The following is a 20,283-nucleotide window of genomic DNA, read 5'->3' on the forward strand; positions in this document are numbered from 1 at the left end:
CTTTCTCGCCTCCCTTCTTCCCTCCTTTCTTCCTCTTCTCCCTGTCATAGCCTCTAACAACTTTTCCTGGTTCTCCCCTCCATCCTTCTCCCAGGATCTTGGTTTTAGAAAAATAATAGTATAAACTTGAATCCAGCAGTCTTTCTCACTGATGTCTAGGGGATTTCTGTTTTACAGTGCCTTAGGAATGGGAGCTAGGAGTAGCTTTCTTTCTTAGAAAACTAATCCTGGCTACTGGAATATGGCTTCTTGATATCTGATATTCTGAAAAAATAATTGGTTGAATCTGCTGAGAGTCTACATGGGGAGAGGGTCCTCTCAGCAGACTTTAAATATTGCAAAAACAAAACCAGGAAAGTCTAATCATTTCTGTTCGGATAGGCATCTGAGATTCCGGGACAAGGGCAGCAGCGGTGACTGTCCAGGAAAGGCAGGTGTTGGCAGCTGCTGTTCTGCTCCTAAGTGGGGGCATGGGGGGATGATTTTAACTCAACCAGTTCCACTGGCCAGCATAGGGCCAGGCAGAGCCTAGCCGGCTTCGGACACCACACTGCCCTGCCTGCCTACATTCTAGCAGAGTAACAACTGGAGCCTACTGTAGCACTCTCTGTCTTATCTTCTTTATGCTAGTTGGAGTATCTAACAAATACATTCTTCTCCAGTCGGCTTAGTTAGAAGCCTGTTTACTTGTTCCTGGAATAGGTGAATTCAGAGGGGGCTGGGAATGAGACCCAACAAATAGGGCTTTGGCCCTTTCTTATCATCAATCTCTCTGATTCCTCCAACTCCTGCCTAGGGGACTTGTAGCAGCTGCTGACGCAATCTGGGGAGGCAGACTGATGCGTCTCTTTAGTAAACTAGGTGCCGGGTTCAAGGTGAGAGCTCCCCACAGCTTGGGGACACCCTACTCCCACAAACCTGCTAGCCGGTCAGCATCTGGAAGGGGCACTCGTTTATTTTAGGCTTTCAATAACTCAGGCTCAAGTCGGTTCTGGCCTCCCAGGAGAAGAAATAAGTATTCCGGAGATGCCCCTGGCACTGAGATGTTAGAAGACGAAAAACTTCACCAGTGAGCCTATAGGACGACTGTCCTAGAAACTATCCCCTGACAAGTACCTTACCCAATTCCAGGCCTTGATGATTCAGGCAGTGGGGGTATTTTGCAGACAGCATCCTCAGCATTGCTCCTCTCCCCCACCCCACCCCAACCCTGCCATGTAAACACGAGGACTTTCTCGAGAGCCCTGGAGAGCCGCTCTAGTGGCGTCGGGGCCTGAAACCCCAGGCTTGGCTTGTTTGATGTTTAGCATCCCAAAGCGGCTCCCCACCCCCGCCCCAGCCTGGGAACCCCGAGCTGTGGGGCCGCCGCCGAGGAGTAGGGGAAGCAGTTCTCTCAGCTGGCGGGCAGTGGACTGTGCTGGGCTCAGAGAAGAAGAGAAAACAACAGGACAGAGATGCCCTGAGTAAAGGAGGAAGGGATTCTGGAATGCTGTGGCATTGGATACAATTGGGGTCCTCATGGCCAGGGGGACAGAAATGTCCCAGCTCACGGGCATATACTATGGGTAGGGGGCAACACGGTGGAAATAGCTTGGGACCGGCGAGAACAAGGTAAGCTGGATCCGGGTCCATTTAGCTAGCATCAAGACAGCGTCCACTTCTTCGGGCGATCAGGGCCTCGAGGAGACAGCGCTTCCTGCCACTGCTCAGGACTTGGCCTTTTATAGGGAAAGACTTGCTTGGGAGTCTTCCAAGAGCTTTTAAATGAGTCTGGACCTGGGAGTTCCAGTGACGATTCTTGGATGTGGCTTCATAGTCTTTGGTTTTAAAAGGCCAGGAAGATTCGCAGACTTTAAGAGGCCGCACGCCCTTCACGCTGCCGGGAGTCTGGGCGGCGGTGAGCGCTCTGGAGCGGCTGCGTGAATCTCTTCTCAGGCGATCCCAGATAAGAGAAAATGAGAAAGAGGTTTCTGACTTCCAACTCATTAGGGACCAGGTAAGGTCAATGCTTTCTCTATTATGTCTTTATCTTAAAAGCAGGTCAATTTAAGATAAGGGAAGGAAAAAGAAATCCACAATCTGTGTGAACCGTGCTGATATAGGCTGACCCCTTTCCCGAGCTTAAGTAAGCCAGGCAGACATTCATTTCTATAAACGAGTGAGTTGGGGGACGCCCGCCTTGAATCCCGATCCGAAGTCTCCAGTCTCTCTGGGCGTTGCTTCCCCGCCTCCTCACCATCCCTCCCCAGTTATTAGTGTGAAGCTGGGTGAGCAGACAGTTTTATTAGTGGTGAATAGGAAGCCCATTGGGAAATGTGGATCTGAGATAACATGATTCTTCCGCCGCTGTTTGCTAGCTTGTTTCCAAAACAAAGTGGCCTATGGGTATTGGAAAGGATTGGGGACTTTTTTCTTGCTGAGCCTGTTCCGAAATGCCTGAAATCACCTTCACCCAGCCCTCTCTATCTTACTGACTGGTGTGTGCTTCACTGTACGGTTGTGTTCCTGGGGCTTCAGCTCACCTTCGGTGGCAACCCAGTATGAAAACCTACCTCAACAAAAAGTTTTCTGGTGCCTCTTGAAGTGAGTGGCTGTCGGAAGGTGTGGCCTCTTTGCAGCCACCCCGATGTCTCAAGAAATTGGTATGGTTGAAAGTAAAGTGTGTATTTTATTGAAGGGGTGGGTCAAAGATTGCATGGACCCTCACCCTCACCCCACATATTTGCATTTCTGAACTTTCTTTGCTGGTGTCTTGATGGAATGGAGGAAGAGCTGGCTCAGTGAGACAGCACAGCCTTTGCCTCATCTGAAAGGGTAGTTGAAACGGTGTCTGTATTTCTTTTCCACAGTGACCTAATGCCGGCTTGAAGGATATCTATATCTAAGTGCGCTCCCGATCTTCTCTCTTTTTGATAAGTTACCGTTTTATTTCTGCTTCCTAGAAATTATATTCTCATCCTTGTTAAGACTTCTTGAAGAATTTTAGATACGATTTCAGTACATTTTCGTATTTAATTTCTTTTGGTTGTTAGTAGGACATTTCAGTCTAAGTTCGTCACTGCTGGGTCAAGCCTGAAAGATAAATACAAACCTAAACACAAATATTGTCAATGCTAGAACTTAGCAAGTGAGCTCTTTCCTCCAGCAGAAGGAGTCATATCTGTTCTAGCTACTCTGTGTGTAAGTACAGATGTGTGTACAGATGCTTATGTATGTATACATAGACATATATGCATATATCTTCCACACATGTGTTGATTTTATGTACCTTTTCAAAAGATTTTCTAAGAGAAAAATTCAACTATAGAACTGGGTGTTACAGAACATATTACTTGCATTAAAGAAAGTTTAATGAATTTATTACCTCAATTAAGAAATCAAATGAAATTGAATTTCCCTTAAAGATAAATAAAAATGTCCTTATATATTTTTCTTGTGATGTAAAACTCTAAAAGATGACTTTTGCATGGAGAGGTATCACCGTTTGTTTTCAAGTTGTGTGAGACATATCTGTGTACAAGACATCTTGTGGCAATCTACAATAAAAGTTGTATTCTCTTACTGGGCTGGCAATGTCTACTCAAAGATGAGCTGGTAAGAATACTACCATCCAGCTAGCGAAACCAAGAGAGAGACTGTCTGCTTGCTGTTGGCAAAGTCTGCCCTAGCCTTGCCTCCCACAATCTAGGAAATCTTGTCTTTGATAGCTGCCTCTCTCTTACAGTGGCAAAGGCTGTTGGTGGAGTGGTAAGATAGTATTTCTAGGCCTTCCCATGATTGCTGTTGAAATTTATTTCCAAAGTGTGAGAGATTATCCCCCATATAATGAGAAGCAATACTTGGGGGCCCTCCCCCCCCCCCCGCAACCTACTGTGTACTGAAATGATTCTGTAGGAAATCACCCAGAAGCACCACCTTCCTTCAGTTTCTAACTCCTAACAATGTTGCTTGAGGTTTCCAAAGTGCTAGAGAAACATGTTTTTTTGGGCTGCATGCTACTGACTTACCTAACCTCCCTAGTATATATGCTGCATAATGTGTGCACAGAGTGTAAACCTGAGGCATCCCTTAATGATCCAGGGAAGGTCCCTCTGAGCTGCTGGCTTATTGTGCCCTAATTCAGGAGATCCAGACATATTTACTGAACTGACTCTCCTGCCTAGCCCAGAAAGTTAGAGTCCCATGGCTGTTTCTGTGAGAGCTGTTTCTAAACAGGCTTGCAGAGACAGGCGGCTTCAGGAGATTAATTGTTTCTCCAGACCTGGCTACTCCTTGGTGCCTCGAGGTCCGCAGGCCTGTGTGGGGAATATAGGAGGTAGGAGGGCTGAATAGGGCAGCTTATTCCATCCCATGACTTTGTGCCTCACAATTGCGACCCTGAATCAAAAGCGTGCAAACATCCCTAACTCTGGACAGCCAGCCAGAAGTTAGGGCTGGTTAGCACTGCTATCAGTCTGCAGCATTACTTTTCCCTCAGTTGCTGCTCCCTGGCTACCATGCTGGGGCTAGTATGGGTGCAGTCAATTTTGAAAGTGCTGCATTGTAGTATACTCACATTTGACAGAACAGGCAACGCTTGGGTCTTCCTGGAGAACCCTAGAGTCTATCTCCCTCATACTAAAGCTAAATGGAAAAAATATGTTGGAAATACTTGACAAACAGCAGCTCATTCCGCAATAGCCTAACATGTAGCACTAGATGGGGAGAAAGAAGAAAACACTGAGATTCGGGGTCGTATCCAAACACTGTAAACATTAACCTTTCAGTAGGAACCCTTTCTAACAATGGAAATGCCCTAGCAACACAAAGTTAGTTGTTAAAAAAAAATCTTGCCACGGCTTAGGATTCAGATTCTTCCGGTTGTGTGACTCTGAAAGTTGGGAACTTATTGGTATTTGGTTTTGCCTTCTGGCAAAATGGAAAAAGAGGAGAGGGAGCTGGAAAGAAGGGGAGCAGAGGAAAGGTAAGAACACCTGTGTCTTCTGAAAACGTGGGCTTCCTTCCCTCGTTGTGACTTCTGAGAGGGGCAAGGTGCAGTGGGTCAAAATGTGATGACTCCCCAGTGCTGGGTTGGGTGTATGCGGTTTAAGGGTTAATGGTGGTTGGGCTGGTCTGGAGATGACTGGGAGGAGCACCTGGTATGGTGTGTGAGCTTTAGCCCATCACACAATGGTCATGTAATTATCTGGCTGCAACGTGTTCAGATGGCAAGAAGTTGCAAAACAGATAGATCTTCCCGAGAAAGGAGGGCGCTGGTTACGGAGGCCTGCAGCCATCAGCCTTTCTTCAATACATTTTAAACAAGAGGATCTAGTGAGTGATTCTGATTCAACACACACAATCAGTTTGCAAGTCTTATTTCCATTTGAAAACAGGGCCATTTACAATCATAAGAGCTGGACACGCTGAAAGATACTGAACGCATTAAGAGCAGATGATGGGTGACAGAATCTGGAGGCAAGCACTAAATATTTTCTTCTAGCCTTAGACCTGTACATCTTGTGTGTCTCTAGTCCCAGAGAATCACCTGTGTGTCCTTAGTCCCAGCGTACCATGAATGGAATAGCTCTGCCGGATATATAACTTATATGCTTAAAATCAGACACTCTAGGATCAGGAAAGGGGAAACCGCCTAAAAGATGCCATGTTAATTGTGTTCCTCTGTGCTGCTTACTAGTCATGAAAAAAAATAAAATAAAATAAAAAGGTGTTGCCTAGAAGTTCATGCACTTGAGCCCTGCATCCCTGTCTTTTATGAAGGATGCTAACTACCCCGAGGCTTGGGGCAGAGGTGCAGGGGCTGAAAGAAAGCACTGGGACCCCTCTTGCAATTCCACAGCTCAAGACATGGGGGCCCTCTGCGGCCTGGTGGCTCCAAATTGGTTGTCAGGGGTCTCAATGAAAAGTACGGAGCCCTTTCATTGAGCCTCTTGAAATCTGGGAGCTGTTTTATGGTCTCTCCTTCAAAACCAAGACAAGCAGCTGCCTGCAGCCTCTGACTTCCTGCTGGCACCCCCCCATTCCACTCTCCCTCCAACTCCTGCCCACCCAAGTTCATGCAGCAGCAGCAGCCTTGTCTAGCTTCTCTTTCCCGACTTCCATCCAGCTCATGTTGCCCACTACCCTGCCCATGCCCAGCGGGTGACTCTCCATCCCGGTTGTGAGTTTTCAGAAGAAACAATTTTTGTTGCGCCCCACCTGCCGACTGCACCTTAAACCTCCTGGAAACCACACACGTAGCCCTGGCATGCTCAAGAGCAGAAGCTCTGATTAATTCTCAACCCCAGAGCTTATGAATATTAGTTCATTAGGTCAGGATACTAACGCAAGAGTTTACTTGGAAGGATGAAGCAACAACAGCAACCACCACCACAACAACAACAACACCATAACAACAACAATAACAACAATAACACTTTAAAAAAAACTCAAACCAGGGGGGCTGGAGAGATGGCTCAGCAGTTAAGAACACTAATTGCCTTTCCAGAGGACCCCAGGTTTAATTCCCAGCACCCACATGGCAACTCACAACTGTCTGCCACTCCAGTTTCAGGAGATCCAACACCCTCACACAGACATAGATACAGGCAAAATACCAATGCACATAAAATAAAAATAAATAAACCACTAAAAATTAAAAAAGCAAAATAGAAGAAAACCAAAGCAAGTCACGGCTGTTTGATGGGGGCAGAGGAGGAAAAAAAAAAACTATTCAGTGGCTTTTCAGTTACCAATGCCTCACTTTCCAGTAGACTGCAACTCTAATAATGAAATGTGTCTCTTGTGTCCTTCATTTTTTATCTCAAATGGGGAATAATTTGTGAACCTTGGATTCGTGTCTCCCAAGCAAGTATAGTTTTAGAATTCTTGGTAAATTGTCTCCTCCCTGGGAGGACCTCTGGAGAACTAATTGACAGATTAGGGATGGGGGAGGGTTTCGGCTCCCAGTTTTTCTCAATCTTCTGCAAAGTTACCCTAAAATCAAAATTAAAAAAATCACCCCAGTATTCTCTTTAACAGGCACCACAAAGATCTAAACACAGCATCCTCATCCCCAAAGCTCTCTCTGTTTTCTTCCTAGAACCTATCCTGAGAATAAGCTATGGTCCTCTAGGGGAACCATCCACCTTGAGAGGAGGGATGGGGTAGAAGAAAGCCCTGCTCAGCAGAAAGGGTTCAGACTCCCCAATTCTGCAAACTTTGGGGTGTTGTGGGGGGGAACAAAGAGCCTACAGCTGGGAGGAGGTGAGTATGAACCTGGGGCCGGTTGGAGACTGGGCTTTGCTGGGTGAGTCTTAGTAAGACTTAGGAACACTGTTTTCTAGAAGTACAGAGAGCCAGGGGGACTCTCAGGACAGCTTCCTAATACCCTCACAAGGTTACAGCAAACAGCTGCAGCTCCACAAGCGGAGGCTGATTAGTGATTATCCCTTCATACTCTGTTGGGCCAAAGGTACCAGGATCAGGATTTCTAGACCAAGTCTTTAGATGTAGACCCCAGGAGAGGAAACCTTGGTCTGCCTTCCCCAGGAGGCCTCCTTGGTCGCCTTCTGCTAAGTCCCAAGGACCACCTGCAGGGGCATCTTAATTCTTGTATTCATAGCCTGAAGCGACTTTATCATCAGTTCGTTTGTTCCCCCTTTCTTCCCCTTATTTTCTATCTCTCCAGTTCAATGCCTGTTTTCCCTGCTTTCTTATCCAATTCCAGATTCAGAGCCGCTGTCTTATTTTGTAGGCAATTCAGTGTCATTTTCTTAATGCCAGTACTAAAACGAAAAGCAGATAAAGTGGATGGCTAAACTGTAAAGAATAAAAGCCAGTGAGGTCTTCATGGGAGGCCATTTGGGGAGTAGGAAGACCAAAAGAATGGCCAGGGTCTGCCTGTCAGGGGCCATGATAGAAGCGTGACAGAGGAAGGGAAGAGAACCCTCTCTCTAAAGAAATTCAATTAATGCCAGTAAGGGAGGGCACGGGGGGGGGGGGACAGGGCTCCTACCTACATCTTGCTGTGTCAGCATAGCCCCCCCCCCAAGTGGAGGAGGGGCACATCTGTCTGGAATAGTCTTGGAGGGAAGGGGCAATTCTACAAGATACTGCCAGGGCTCAGGAATGGGAGGCACCTTGCCAGGACAAATTAAAGAGCCCCTGGTTTCAGTCCCAAGCCCACCTTCTCTAGTTCATCTTTTTATTCCCACTTGGCAACTCTGGGCTCTGTGCCCCGAAGAAGTACAAATTCGAGGGGAACTGGAAGCAAAAGATACAGTTGTGGGGAGAGAAAGCAGTTTCTTTCTTAAAAAAAAAAATTAAGTTAAAGAAAGAATGAAAGAAAAGAAAATGGATTCCGGAAACTTCCATGGAAGCAGACAAAACTTTCCCACTACAGCCTTCCCAAGTTGGGAGACTCGCTTTTGAACTGACTAGAACCCCCGTAGTCCCTGCAAGCTTGGCTAGGCGGGGTCATCAGGGTGATGCAGGTGCCTAGGAACAGGATCCCAGCTCATTGTCCCCACTCTGGAGTCCTAAGCTTCCAAGGATGAAAGGAAGACCTCGATTCTCTGGGCCTGTGTTTTTGGCAAAGGCCGGCCCTCTTAAAAACGAAACAGAGCAAGCAAGCAAGCAAACAAACAAACGAAACACAGCTAACCAACCAGCACCAACAGAAACAATTGGCTAGGGTAGCTGTATCTGCCGGACGCTCATAGCCTCGGAGCCCAGAGACTGCTCCGGCCTACTGGAGCGGCTCTATGCAGCTACAAGGAAGTCCCCACCCCGCTTTGGCTCCCTTAGGGGGCATCTCTGCAGCACCGGGGCACCCGGACTCTTTCTATTTTAAGGGTCACACACGCTGTGAAGCATTTTAGCTGCACCACAACCTTTTAAATACCCCAGCATGACACTGCCAGCCTGAATAAGGGCCTCATTTGGGTGGTGACCGGCCGAAGTGCCCAATTTGAGACGCTTGGGCGGCTGTGAAGCACAGACTCGCTGTGCACCAGCTGGGCCAGCAGGGTGAGGTCTCCCGGAGGGACCGCGGCGCTGCCCGCAGGTCTGGGATGGAGGGAGGCGGTCCAGGCTGCTAGCCGTCCGTTGCTCAGCTCAACAGACCAGAAGTTGTGCGTGTCCGGAGCACCGGCTGGGGCCGCTCCACCGTCAGGCTTTTTCCGTAGAAGACCCGGGCTCCGAGGCTGACGCCTGAGTCCTTCCTCAACTCGCGGCTCGCCCTTGCTTCCTCGGTCCTTATTCTCTGATAATTTTGGAGGCAAAGATTTCCGAGGAATTTGTTTCATCGTTCCTAAATTTAGAAACGGAGTCTTCGAAAGTCTTAATGTGTGTGTGTTTATTTATTTATTTTCTAGCGTACAAATGAATGCGAAGCCACGGATCGAATCCTGTCACTCATTTGGGGTTAGCGTCTCCCGATATTTCACACGGAAAACAAAACTTGGGTCTCTCTTATTTGTAGTTGTCCTTAACCTTTGCAGCAACTGCTGTAGATGCCGCTCGGTCCATTCTCTAATAGATTTTACCAGGGACGGGTGACAGAGAACTGATTTCTTTTCTATTAGGGTTTAGCACATCTTTGTTGAAGGCCTGTAGAACGACCAGGGATTAGATTTGCATCTCTTAGACGCCCTGTGTGGTCTTTGTGCGAAGCTTGTAACTGTTAAAAATGACTTGTTAGGAAGCGTGTGGGCTCTCAGCGCTCTCCTTTTGACAGAAGGATTGAGAAATTCAGATTGGCCCTGTAGGATTTAGCCTGCAGATTCCACCTGAACCCTAAGCAATTAGACCCTAATCTCACGGCAATCATATTTGAGTTAGGATTTGTTGCACTTTGTTTACTTCAATTAAAAGCAGTGGAATAATTTTTTTTTTCAGCTTTTAAAGTGAAATCTTCAGGAATAAAACCTCAGGACTTCTTAGAAACGGTTCTGGTGGCGAAGGGGATTTTCTTGTGAGCTTTCTTCCTGGCCCTCTTGCCAGTCCCCTCCCCCATTTAAATTATTCTTCTCCTGTTGCTCTCCTTCTCTGTGATCATCTTCCTGGGGGTTGAATTCGGGTCGCGACGGACGGTATCGAGAGGCTCCCAGCAGAGAGAGGCGCCCTTGCCCGGAGAGCACGGGGGAGGGGGTGCGGGATGCAAGGAGGGGGAGTCCTCACCAGGGCGCTTACACCCGGCTCCACTTGGAGCTTCCCCGCCAGTGCTAGCCCTGCTGCCTGCCTAGGTTCCGGGCAGTGTGCACCCACCTGGCATCGCGTCCGTCCTCTTACGGTGGATCAGGGCAAGGTCCGTGTTGCATCGAACCGTGGAGACCCGGTTCTCACTATCCGGGAGCCTGGTGGGATACTGCCGTCTGGCTAACCCCGCAGCCCCCTCCCTCCGCCCCAGGGGAGCATCCTCTCTTGTTGGGATTTGGACATAGTTTAGGGCCTAAGTCCCTACTATGCAGAGATGACCCGCGCAGAGAGATGAGCAGCGATCTTCTCTTAGCCAGGTCCTCTTCTGTGCTGGTACCGGCCAGGCTGGTGTCTGTAACTCCGCTTCCCTAAAGTCAGTGACCCTTCAGAACTGAGCACTATGGGGGTGTGGGAGCTCTTGGTTCTGATCGCCAGGTTCCAGAGGTCCAAAGTCAGGCCTATCTGGGTGGTGTCTCCAACCAGGTTGGGCTGGTCACACAACCCTTCCAAATCTCGGCCATTTAGTCCATAGGCAGCTCCGGGGAGCAGCCTGTAGTTGTCAAGTCAGCAGAAACAGGGATCTGTGGAGAGTGTGTTACCTTCATTGTTTAATCTACTGTCACTTTGATCTGCTGGGGTCTTTTTTTTTTTTTTAATTTGGGACATAGCAAGGAGTTACTGTTTCTTTCATTTTGATTCATGACTTACTGTTCTTAATTCATTTGATTCTCTTCCCCAAATTACCTTTCCAGCTAATACTAAAGACAGCCAAAACAGAACTTAAACAGGTGGAGGACTTCCCACAGCGAGGGCTTCAATGCCATCCGAAAGAGGACCTTGGCGCCTGCAAAGCCACACTCTAACTTTTAAATAGTTCTTACACAATCATTTGATCCAGGGTGGAAATTTTAATTTTTCCTTTGTTTTTGAGTCCACCAAAAGGAAGAAAGACAGCCTGCAAGCTGTCTGTAATTGTGAGTGAATTCCTTTAAGTGAGGACAAAGAATTTTACTGATACTAAGTACCAAGTACTAAGTCTAGAGCAGTATTAACTGGTTGAGGAAAACAATGCTTTCTCAGATATGTATAAAATAGGCCATATCTTTAAGATACTTGTTATTCCTAGTTACTATGAACACCATTAATTTTTAAGCACCCAAACAACAACCTAGAAAAATTCTTTTCTGAGCTTGAATGTAGGGGACAAAATACAGTGGGGAAGAGATGAAGGGGGCAAGACTTGAGCAATAAGCTCTCTGAGAACTCCCAAGAGAAGTCTTGATGGACTACTGAGTGAGGATCCTAGCCCTACCCCATTCTGTGTGTAGTTTAGTGCACCCTTTCATTTGTGAATAGGATCTGTATCAAAACCCTAGTGTGACCATGACAATTGGGTAATCACACACAAGGCATCTTTGCTAATGGAGAGATTCTGTAAATATGTTTCTAGTGAATGCAGAGATAACAGCCACAGTGAAAGGGTCAGGTGCCACAAATCATAGATTACTCTGCCAAGGGTTGCCAGCCATCTGAGGTTTGGAAGGACATTAACTGCCTCTGCATTCTCAGAATACTCTCCTCGGTTTGTGATTTCGCTTACTTGACCCTACTTCTGTTATTAAAAAGCTGGCAGGCACAATCAAGGGCAAGCAGGTTGGCTACCTACCCTTCTGGCAGCTCTCCAATAGTCCCATTTAGCTGCCAGGAGACAGAAAGAGGAGTGAATCACTCCTGTAATCCTGAAGTAGCATCTAGAACGTACCAGGAATTTCAGTGCGGTTTGCAGGTTCACCGTTGCCCCCCTTTCCACATTTCCACCTTAGATTTGGAACAGACCCCTGGGGGGAATTCCTGGAAAGAGTCAGAAGGAGAAAGACAAGAAGAGACTTAGATAAGGAAATTCTCAAACAGTTCCTTGAGAAAGTAAGCTGTGTCCTATTAGACAGCCTCAGTTTTGAAAAGTACCACAAAAGTCGGATCCTTATTACTAAGGGCAAAACCCAGGAATCCCCCTCGCGAGACAGTGGTGAGGACTGCAGAGAAAATCAAGTGCTGTCAATGAAATTTGGAGTAGTGCTATTTCGTGTCAGTTGAACAAATTTCTGACTATAGCATTTGCTTTAATAAAGGTTTCCCCCCACCCTTACTAAATCCATTAGAGACTAGGCTCTGAACTTTCAGAGAAATGTGAAAATAGGGATTAGAGCAAAAGTTTTCTTCCTACCTCAGGCTGAACATGCAACTATTTGGCACGCTAGGGGCATTGTAAAATCAAACTACATTTCTCTCAAATATCAGTGTTCTGTATGTGAGGCTCCGGCATGAAGGAGGAGGTCTGTGGGTGAAATAAGGCTGAGAGGGTCCTCTTGGTTGGGAGCATAGACCCCCTTCCTCATAGTCTCCTTTTAGAAGCAGTTTGGGGACCTAAAATTAGCTATGATCACCAAGGGTAAAGCCATAACTTGCTAGTAGGTACCAAGAAAATGCCCTGGGCTTCACTGAAAAATTTTCAGGGAACTTGCCTGGATGAGAGGGCTTGTAACAGTTGTGAACAGAAAAGAAAGGTACAATCCATTGACGTGTAAGCATTCAGGAGAGCTAGCAAAACTTCCTCTATAAAGGATATTTTCTAATATTCTAAGGGGTCTCTGGATGTAAAATGTAAAAAAACTCCAAATTTAATTTTCTAAAATTATATTATCGTATTAGTATATTCTTAAAGAACAGAGATAGACACTAGTCATCTACATTACCAATGGAGGAAAATATTTTAAAACCAGATGACAGATTTGTGCTTTTTAAGTTAAACAATACTGAATGATGAACGGTCTTCCATGTTCATTAAGCAGAAAGAAGAATGTCTGTAAAAGTGAATAAAGGGGACTTTTATTGAACAAATATGCCTAACCCCATTTTATTAGCTGATAATACAAATCATTACTGGCTCTTGCTCCAAGAGTCATTTTAATACAATGAATTCATTTTAGAGTCTTAGTGGGGCTGAGGCTCAAGTCCCTTTGTACCTTTGTGAGGAACTTTCAAATGGCCCCCACCCAAGTTGAAGACATTTTTTCCTTGCTTTCTAAGTTATAAAGTTGAAATTTTTGCTCAAGAACATTCTCCAGCTTGACTTAACCCTTTCTGCCAGGCAAGGTTTTCTTTCAAGATGACAGAGAACAGAAGGCAAGCAGGAAACTCTAAGCCTGTGTGGCTTAGGCGGTCACATTCTATGTCTATAACTTCACAGTGATAAAACAGCCAGATTTTCTCTTTGTTATGTGCCTGCTGTGTATACTTTGTATAGTGGACCTGTACATAGTGTTTTCTGAACAAACACTCTTCTAACTGAACTTGTGAAATAGCCTCACTATTTGCCTTGCAATTCTTACTGATATCTTCTTCCTCTTCCACCTTCCTCCTCTTCTTTTTCCTTTGAGACAGTCTCACTATTCAGTTCTGGCTGTCCTGGAGCTCACTATGTAGGCCAAGAGCACCTCAAACTCACAGAGATCCTCCTGCCTCTGCCTCTGCTGGGACTAAAGGCATGAATCACTATACTTGCCTATGATATCTTTTAATGATAATGAAACAAATAAAATTCTAGGTGTTTTTGATAACAAACAAATAATTGACAAGAAAAAAGGTTCATTCCTTGCCAATTGCTAAGAAAGAATAGTAGTGTTTTCCTATTCAAATTATGACTATATGTTGTGATGCTATTTTGGTGGAAACAAGCGTGAAATCTCAGATGCAGCACAAAATAAATTTAAAGAAGAAACAACTTTAAAAAGATTAATCTTTTATTGCATTTCAGATGTAAACCAACTACAGAACATCCATCACCAAAGACTTTGCCATCCTGAAGAAGGATCTTCTTCTGAACTGATGATGGACTTTAACTCACAAACACAATTCCTCCTTAGGTGATAGATTTGGAAACTGATTGGCATGGCCTTGTGGACCAGAAAAGAATTAAAAAACTAGTGTTAATTGTTAATCACAATCTCACCTAGGACTCTTTGTAGGAAGCTGGCCCAGTGACCATTGAACTGTGTTCCGAACCTCCATCCTTAAGTGAGTACTGCCCACATTTTAATATGTACTTTGGGGGTACAACAGAGTCAGTGGAGTGAATGGGGGTGGTGGGTGGGATCCTGAGTATACAAATGATCTCAAGCTTGAGATACCCTGCCTTCTCTTAGCCCAGTGGGCTACTGGTGGGTCTCTTTATTTACCTGAGGGCCTGACTCAAGATTATTATAGTTTTGAAGGGTGGATATGGGGGTATCATTTCATGTCACCATTTATTGATGAATATGAGAGCATCATTTCAAGTGGAAAATGTGTTTATGTACTAAGGACATCCTCAGATTCTCTGGGCAATCTCTCATAGCAGACATTTGTATCTAGGCAGTTCTTACTCATCAGGATGGGCAAGACTGGAAAGAGTCACAGTGTGAAGGTGATGTTTATATCTACATGTGTGTTTCCAGGCTTCATGGATTTCAAGTGGTCTTTCAAGTTGTCTTCCTAGTAAGAAATGGAAATGGTGGTGCGTTTCTGTAGTCTTGGCATTTGGGAGGCTGAGAAAGGAGGGTTGGGAGTTCAAGGTCTACCTCAGCTACATAATGAATTCAAAGCCCTGTCTAAAACCAAACAAATAATTTTAAAAAAAATAAAGGAAATCTCTTTACCAATGTCTAGAACAACAAGGGACTCTTTTTTAACTCAAGAATCACTCTCCATCCACATGAAGGAAGGAGTCGATATTTTCAACCTGATATCAAAGTCAATTTGCTACCATGAGAGAATGAATGAAAAATTTGACTTGGGAGAAATGGTTGATAGAAGCTCAAACCAAGTTGTTTCAGATGTCCTGTTGTCAACATACATCCAGTTTAGAGATTATAATGGAAAAACTAGAGATATCATCCCAAGACAAAGATGCTGAGACAAGAAAACACGGTAGTCTATTGATTCATTCAGTCAGTCAGCAAATATTCATTGAATGCTCACCCCAGGCAAAGTATTAGCCATGGAGGAAAAGGTACATCTTTGATCTCAAAGACATTGTGTGAGAGAAGATAATTTTTTTAGACAAATAATTACAGTTCGGTGCAAGAAGGAGTCATGCAAAGTCTGTGTAACCAGTAGTACCTCAGGGGAAGATGTGTCTGGAATTGGCAGCAGGAGGAAAGGCGATATTCAAGCTCACTCCTAAAGGAGGTAAAAGGTCTTCTAGGTAGAGGAAACAGAATGTACCAAGGTCCAGAGGGGATGGGGAAGTCAGCCATTGTCAGAGAATCATACCTGTTTTGTATAACTCAGCCTGAATAATAAAGATAATGTTGGAAACAAAACAGAGGAGTGGGCTAAAAGTTAAAGATCTTAGGATTTTAGAATACTAGCCGCAAAAGTTAATATTCTACCCTGTGTACCCAACCATAAAGCCATTGCGAAGATCTGAATATAGAAGTACATTCTAGGAAGGCAAAGCTGTCCAAAGAATAAAGAATGCAGGTTGAAAGTCGGAACCAGTGTGTGACAGTGGTTTCCCCAGCTGCTGGTGCAGTGTCAGATGCCAAAGAGAAACTCACTTCATTAAATAGACCTATGCCCGAGAAGCATGGCAATCACAGAAGGATAAAGATATTTTCTAAAGAAATATCTTTTGAAGAAAATGACTGCTCACACTGTGCAGCAGTTGCTAACTTGGTGGGACCCACGCCTACCTTTTAAATGCATGTGTTGTTGCCCTTATAGGATTCACAGGCAGCTAGCTGAGTGGACGTTCCCATTGCTTTAGTGGAAGACTGGATGTCTGTAGGAAGAATGCTACCAGAAGCCAACTGGCTTGCCAACCCAACTCATGTTTCAGTCTTTGAAAGACTTTAGGAACGTTGCTGTATCTCCCCCTGACACCTATCCTGTCCCCCTTTGTAAGGTGGAGAGCACGGCGCAAAGGACTCTGGGGCTCCCCACTTTCTACTCCCTGATGGCTCCTAATGTTTACTTCTTACTTCGTCTTAGTAATTTTTATTTACTTATTTAAAACTAAAAAAAAAAAATTTTTTTTGAGGGATAGAAGCGTTTCAGAGACAGCCCCTCACTCAGGGTGTCATTAGGTACAATTTCGTTTGCTTCACGCTTAACTTCACTTAGCCTTCTTCCAGGCAGTGGTGAGGATGCTGGCTGTTTTGAAGCAGTGGACTTAATGCTCACAGGAATCACACTGCATCTTCAGATGAACAAAAAGAGGAGCACTGTTTAATCACTTTCTAGGTCTGCTCAGCTAAATGGACAATTTAAGCTCCAATATTTCGGCTATGGATTTTCCTGTCCAAAATGATTCTGTTTGATTCAGGTCAAATAATTGCATCGTCTCAGGAAGAGTAGTATTGTATAAAATTGTAGTCCTTAAAATGACCGAGAGTGTGCTGCTTCTAATAATAGCTCCTTCTTTTAACTTGTGTATTTCTTTGGGAACTTCCTGTTACTTAATGCTTTTTCCCCTCCCACTTAAAGGCTGTTTACTTTAGCCAAGTATCTCCCTGTGCTCCTGGAGCTTTGTGGGGGGTTGTACCTCCAAAACATTGCAGCAGAGCCATTAGTATGTTCCAGAGACATGCAGGGGTCCCAGGGCAAATCAAAATGTTTTTAACTGTATGACATGTGTGAAGTTGATGAAAATTCATGACTTCTCTCCATCAGGGCTGTTTCAGCTTAAGTCATCGGAGAAAGGTGAGTGCAAAGAATTTCATTTAATATTTTAAAATCCTGGAATCCTTCCCATTTCAAGGAATTCTTGCAAGTTCCATGTTTTGGCTCTGCTCTGTTTAGCAGTCTGATTAAAAAGTAAAAGAAAACTAACTGCCAGTTCACATTTGTCTTCCAGAACTTCTTGCTTACAACATTGACCAGATACACAACTTTTAAAGAGAAATTGAAATGTGTCTTGGGAGGGTAGTCACCAAATGTAAATATGCAAAAGGCATGTGAAAGACCACATGAATATTGTTAACATTTATTTCTTTTTATGGTGTAGAAATATCTTCAAACATATCTTTCAAAATGAAAAAAAAAAGTCCAAGGAAATAAAAAAAAAAACCCAAGGGCTGCAGATATAGCAATCAGCTGTTATTAAGTAAAAATCCATTGAAAGCCAAATAAAAGGCATTGTGTAGTGTGTCCCGGCTAAAACTGAGAACACAAGAGCATCACAGTTAATTAGAACCAATCAACAGGACGTTTTGCAACACCTTTCACATCAGTGCAGCATCTGATCTCCGTGGTCCTCATTTCCCACAGTTGGGTTGCAAAGGGGAAGGGAAGGAAATATTTGACTCATTACACTCTGTGACACATTTTAGTCCCTCTTCCTTTTGGTTCTTTTTAGGTAGCTGTTTCGAAAACAAGATCTTGAAAGACAAATTCTCAAATGTTGTTTTATGTGTGCTTTTAGGATAACCCGACTCAGATTTTTGTTTTCATTTTATATGCATTTGAGCAAGAGAAAAATACTGATTTTAGAAATTAAAGATTAGAACATGAATTTGAATTCTTATATACTTTTTGTATGACTATTGTCGTTGGGAGAAAGAACTGAGCCTTTCCTGAGCCACTGAATTCAGGGATATTATGAATGATCAATATGTTGCAAATAACCACAGTACATCTCTTCTCATATTAGCACAGCACTGAACTAAGTGGGCTGCATCTCGACACTGTGTCTCTTAAGGGAACAGACAGGGCTCAGCGCTACCCTGCTTTCACAACTCAGTCAGTGCTTGTTTCTACTCAGAAAACCTTTAGCTTCAGGTTGATTTCTTATCAGCAGGAGAAACAATACTAGGGAAGAACACTGCTTTTATCCTATTTTTGAGAAGTTTACAGTGTGTTTGTTGTAAGCAGTATTTAAATTTCTGTAGCTTACATTAAAAAAAAATCTAGTGGTTTGTTGTTGTTAGCCATACAATATGAAAGGCAGGATATTGACCTGTGAAAAAATATTCACGTTTGAACAATAGTTTGTTATCAAGTTTTGCCCCCCTTAAAAAGCTAATTTGTGAAGGGCTAGCAGATCCCTCTTTTGGAGGCAAAACTAGCCACAAAACTGGTGCTGTTGCGAAAGTGGGATGTCTTAGTTAGGAGTCCATGGTCCAGTCTCCAGGGTGGAGAAAGCAGAGTTTGTCATTGCAAATGAGCTGCCCCTCAGACTCTGCAGCCATCTCCTGGCGGAGGGAAACACTGTGGAGGAAAGTTAAGCTGTCCAGCTTTTGTTTACTTTTTCTGGTCTGCACATTGTCTCCTCCTACTTCATTCATACAAGATGTGGCTTTTTCCCTCGTCTTCGACAACCCCCTCTCAAAAAATAAATAAGGAAAAGAAAAGTCCTTTGCTAAATATTCCCTTCTTAGAAAACTCATATCCTTGCAGAAAGAAAACGAGTTTTGAGACCCAGCCCCTCCTTAGCACTAAACTGTTTCTTTCTCCTCTCTGCAGACTTCCCTTCCAGCTCGGCAAGAGGGTGCAACTGTGACCCTTAGCAAAGCCCCCTTCAAACCACCAGCCTCAGGACAAATACGTTAGTTTGGATAATCATTTCACGAACAATAATCAAAAGGTATGTTGGGACATGATTTCCTTGTCCTGATGCAGACAGAGCAGCTCTTGTGTCTGACTCAAGGCTCCGCACTTGTCTTTCAGGACAGACTGGAGTTAGCTGCTTCCCCAGGCAGCAGTTTCTCTCAGCATCAGCCCGAAGTCTGCTCTGTTGCCCACACTGGTTTGTAGAAATTGGGGTAATTGTGATCTAAAATGTGCATTACAAAACCTCTGCTTATCTCCAAAAATCAGCATTTCTTAAAGCAAACAATTTAAGTAGAAAAGTCATTTGATAAAAATAATTGGTTCGGCTGAAACAGGGCTGGCATTCTTCGGCCAGATAATGACCCAGTGACGACTCTAACCTCAGTGGTATTCATTAGACACAGTTCTTATTCAGCTTCCAGTCCTGGGGTGGGGGCAGTGCATTGGTTTAAAAATAATTTTAAAGAGGTAAACAAACGTGGGGGTGGGTGGATTAAAATCTCTATCAGATTGACTTTATGGGATTCTGCCGCCAAAATTTTTCTCAAGGGCAGGAATGTCCTACACTTCGCAGCAGGATAAGAGCACCGTTTTACCGCAGAGATTAAAAAGATGTTTGCTTCACAGATGGTAGGTTAACTGAGCCATAAAAAATGATCCAGAAGACAATATTAGAAAGACCCCAAAGTTTCATGACTTTAGAACTCATGTGACACTGATCTTTAGTATAATGCCCCCCTTGGAAAAATAGTAAAGCTATTACAAAGAACTTCTGGGACTCACAAGTCCAGGAGCACATTACTTTATTGTATTTCTTTGGCTTTCTTAACTTAGGGAATTAGGAAAAATTATATACTTTTTCGATTGTCTTCAGGCAGTGGTCCTGTGTAGATGGTAATCCACGAAAACAAAAGCTTCTAATCAGACGAATTAGCAACTATGTTGTTATGATTACTGTTGTTTGATTGGTAAATAACCAACCCATATGGAATGAATATTAAACAATGCAGATTCTTAGCAAAATCGCAGAATATTATTTAAATACTTCAGCAATTAGTTTTAAAAGCCCTTGCATGTAATTCATTAATATTTAGTCGTATATCTTGAGACCTATACGCATTCAGATTTTACAGATCAGCAAAGTTTTTGGCTGCATATTGTTATTAAGGTGAAGTTCGTCTGTGGCTAGCTAGTCGAATTCATTTTAACAAAGTTTTGACGTTGAACACTGCTCTTAATAACACTGGTTGATGTGCAAAGCCATTGTTAGTTAGCTAAAGTTGCAAACATTTTTATTAAAACAACTCAGTATTAAAAGCAATACCACCGCACTGGTAAATGTTCACTTTCTTCACTACTGTATCTGACACACTTTTTAATCTCTTTAGAAGCATAACTGTGTATTATTTTAAAGGGACAAGTAAATAAGTGTACTTAGGATCCAAATTTTCTCCCCTGAAAGGAAATTCAAAGCCCTCAACAGGACCAGGCATTCCTCACTGGCCCTCAGTTGGT

General features: G+C 44.1%; 1 long non-coding RNA gene across 2 annotated transcripts; it reads left to right on the forward strand.

Moving 5' to 3' along the window:
- Positions 1 to 1,316: 1,316 nt before the first annotated feature.
- Positions 1,317 to 19,094, forward strand: LOC130882785 (uncharacterized). 2 transcript variants are annotated; one of them, XR_009057848.1, is made up of 5 exons: positions 1,317 to 1,996; positions 13,994 to 14,253; positions 16,891 to 16,920; positions 18,682 to 18,802; positions 18,886 to 19,094. It is a non-coding gene; the product is annotated as an uncharacterized LOC130882785 (long non-coding RNA). The 2 variants fall into 2 exon arrangements; XR_009057847.1 differs by lacking the exon at positions 16,891 to 16,920.
- Positions 19,095 to 20,283: the final 1,189 nt, after the last annotated feature.

The sequence above is a fragment of the Chionomys nivalis genome, chromosome 10 (genome assembly GCF_950005125.1).
Source record: "Chionomys nivalis chromosome 10, mChiNiv1.1, whole genome shotgun sequence".
Taxonomy (NCBI): Eukaryota; Metazoa; Chordata; class Mammalia; order Rodentia; family Cricetidae; genus Chionomys; species Chionomys nivalis.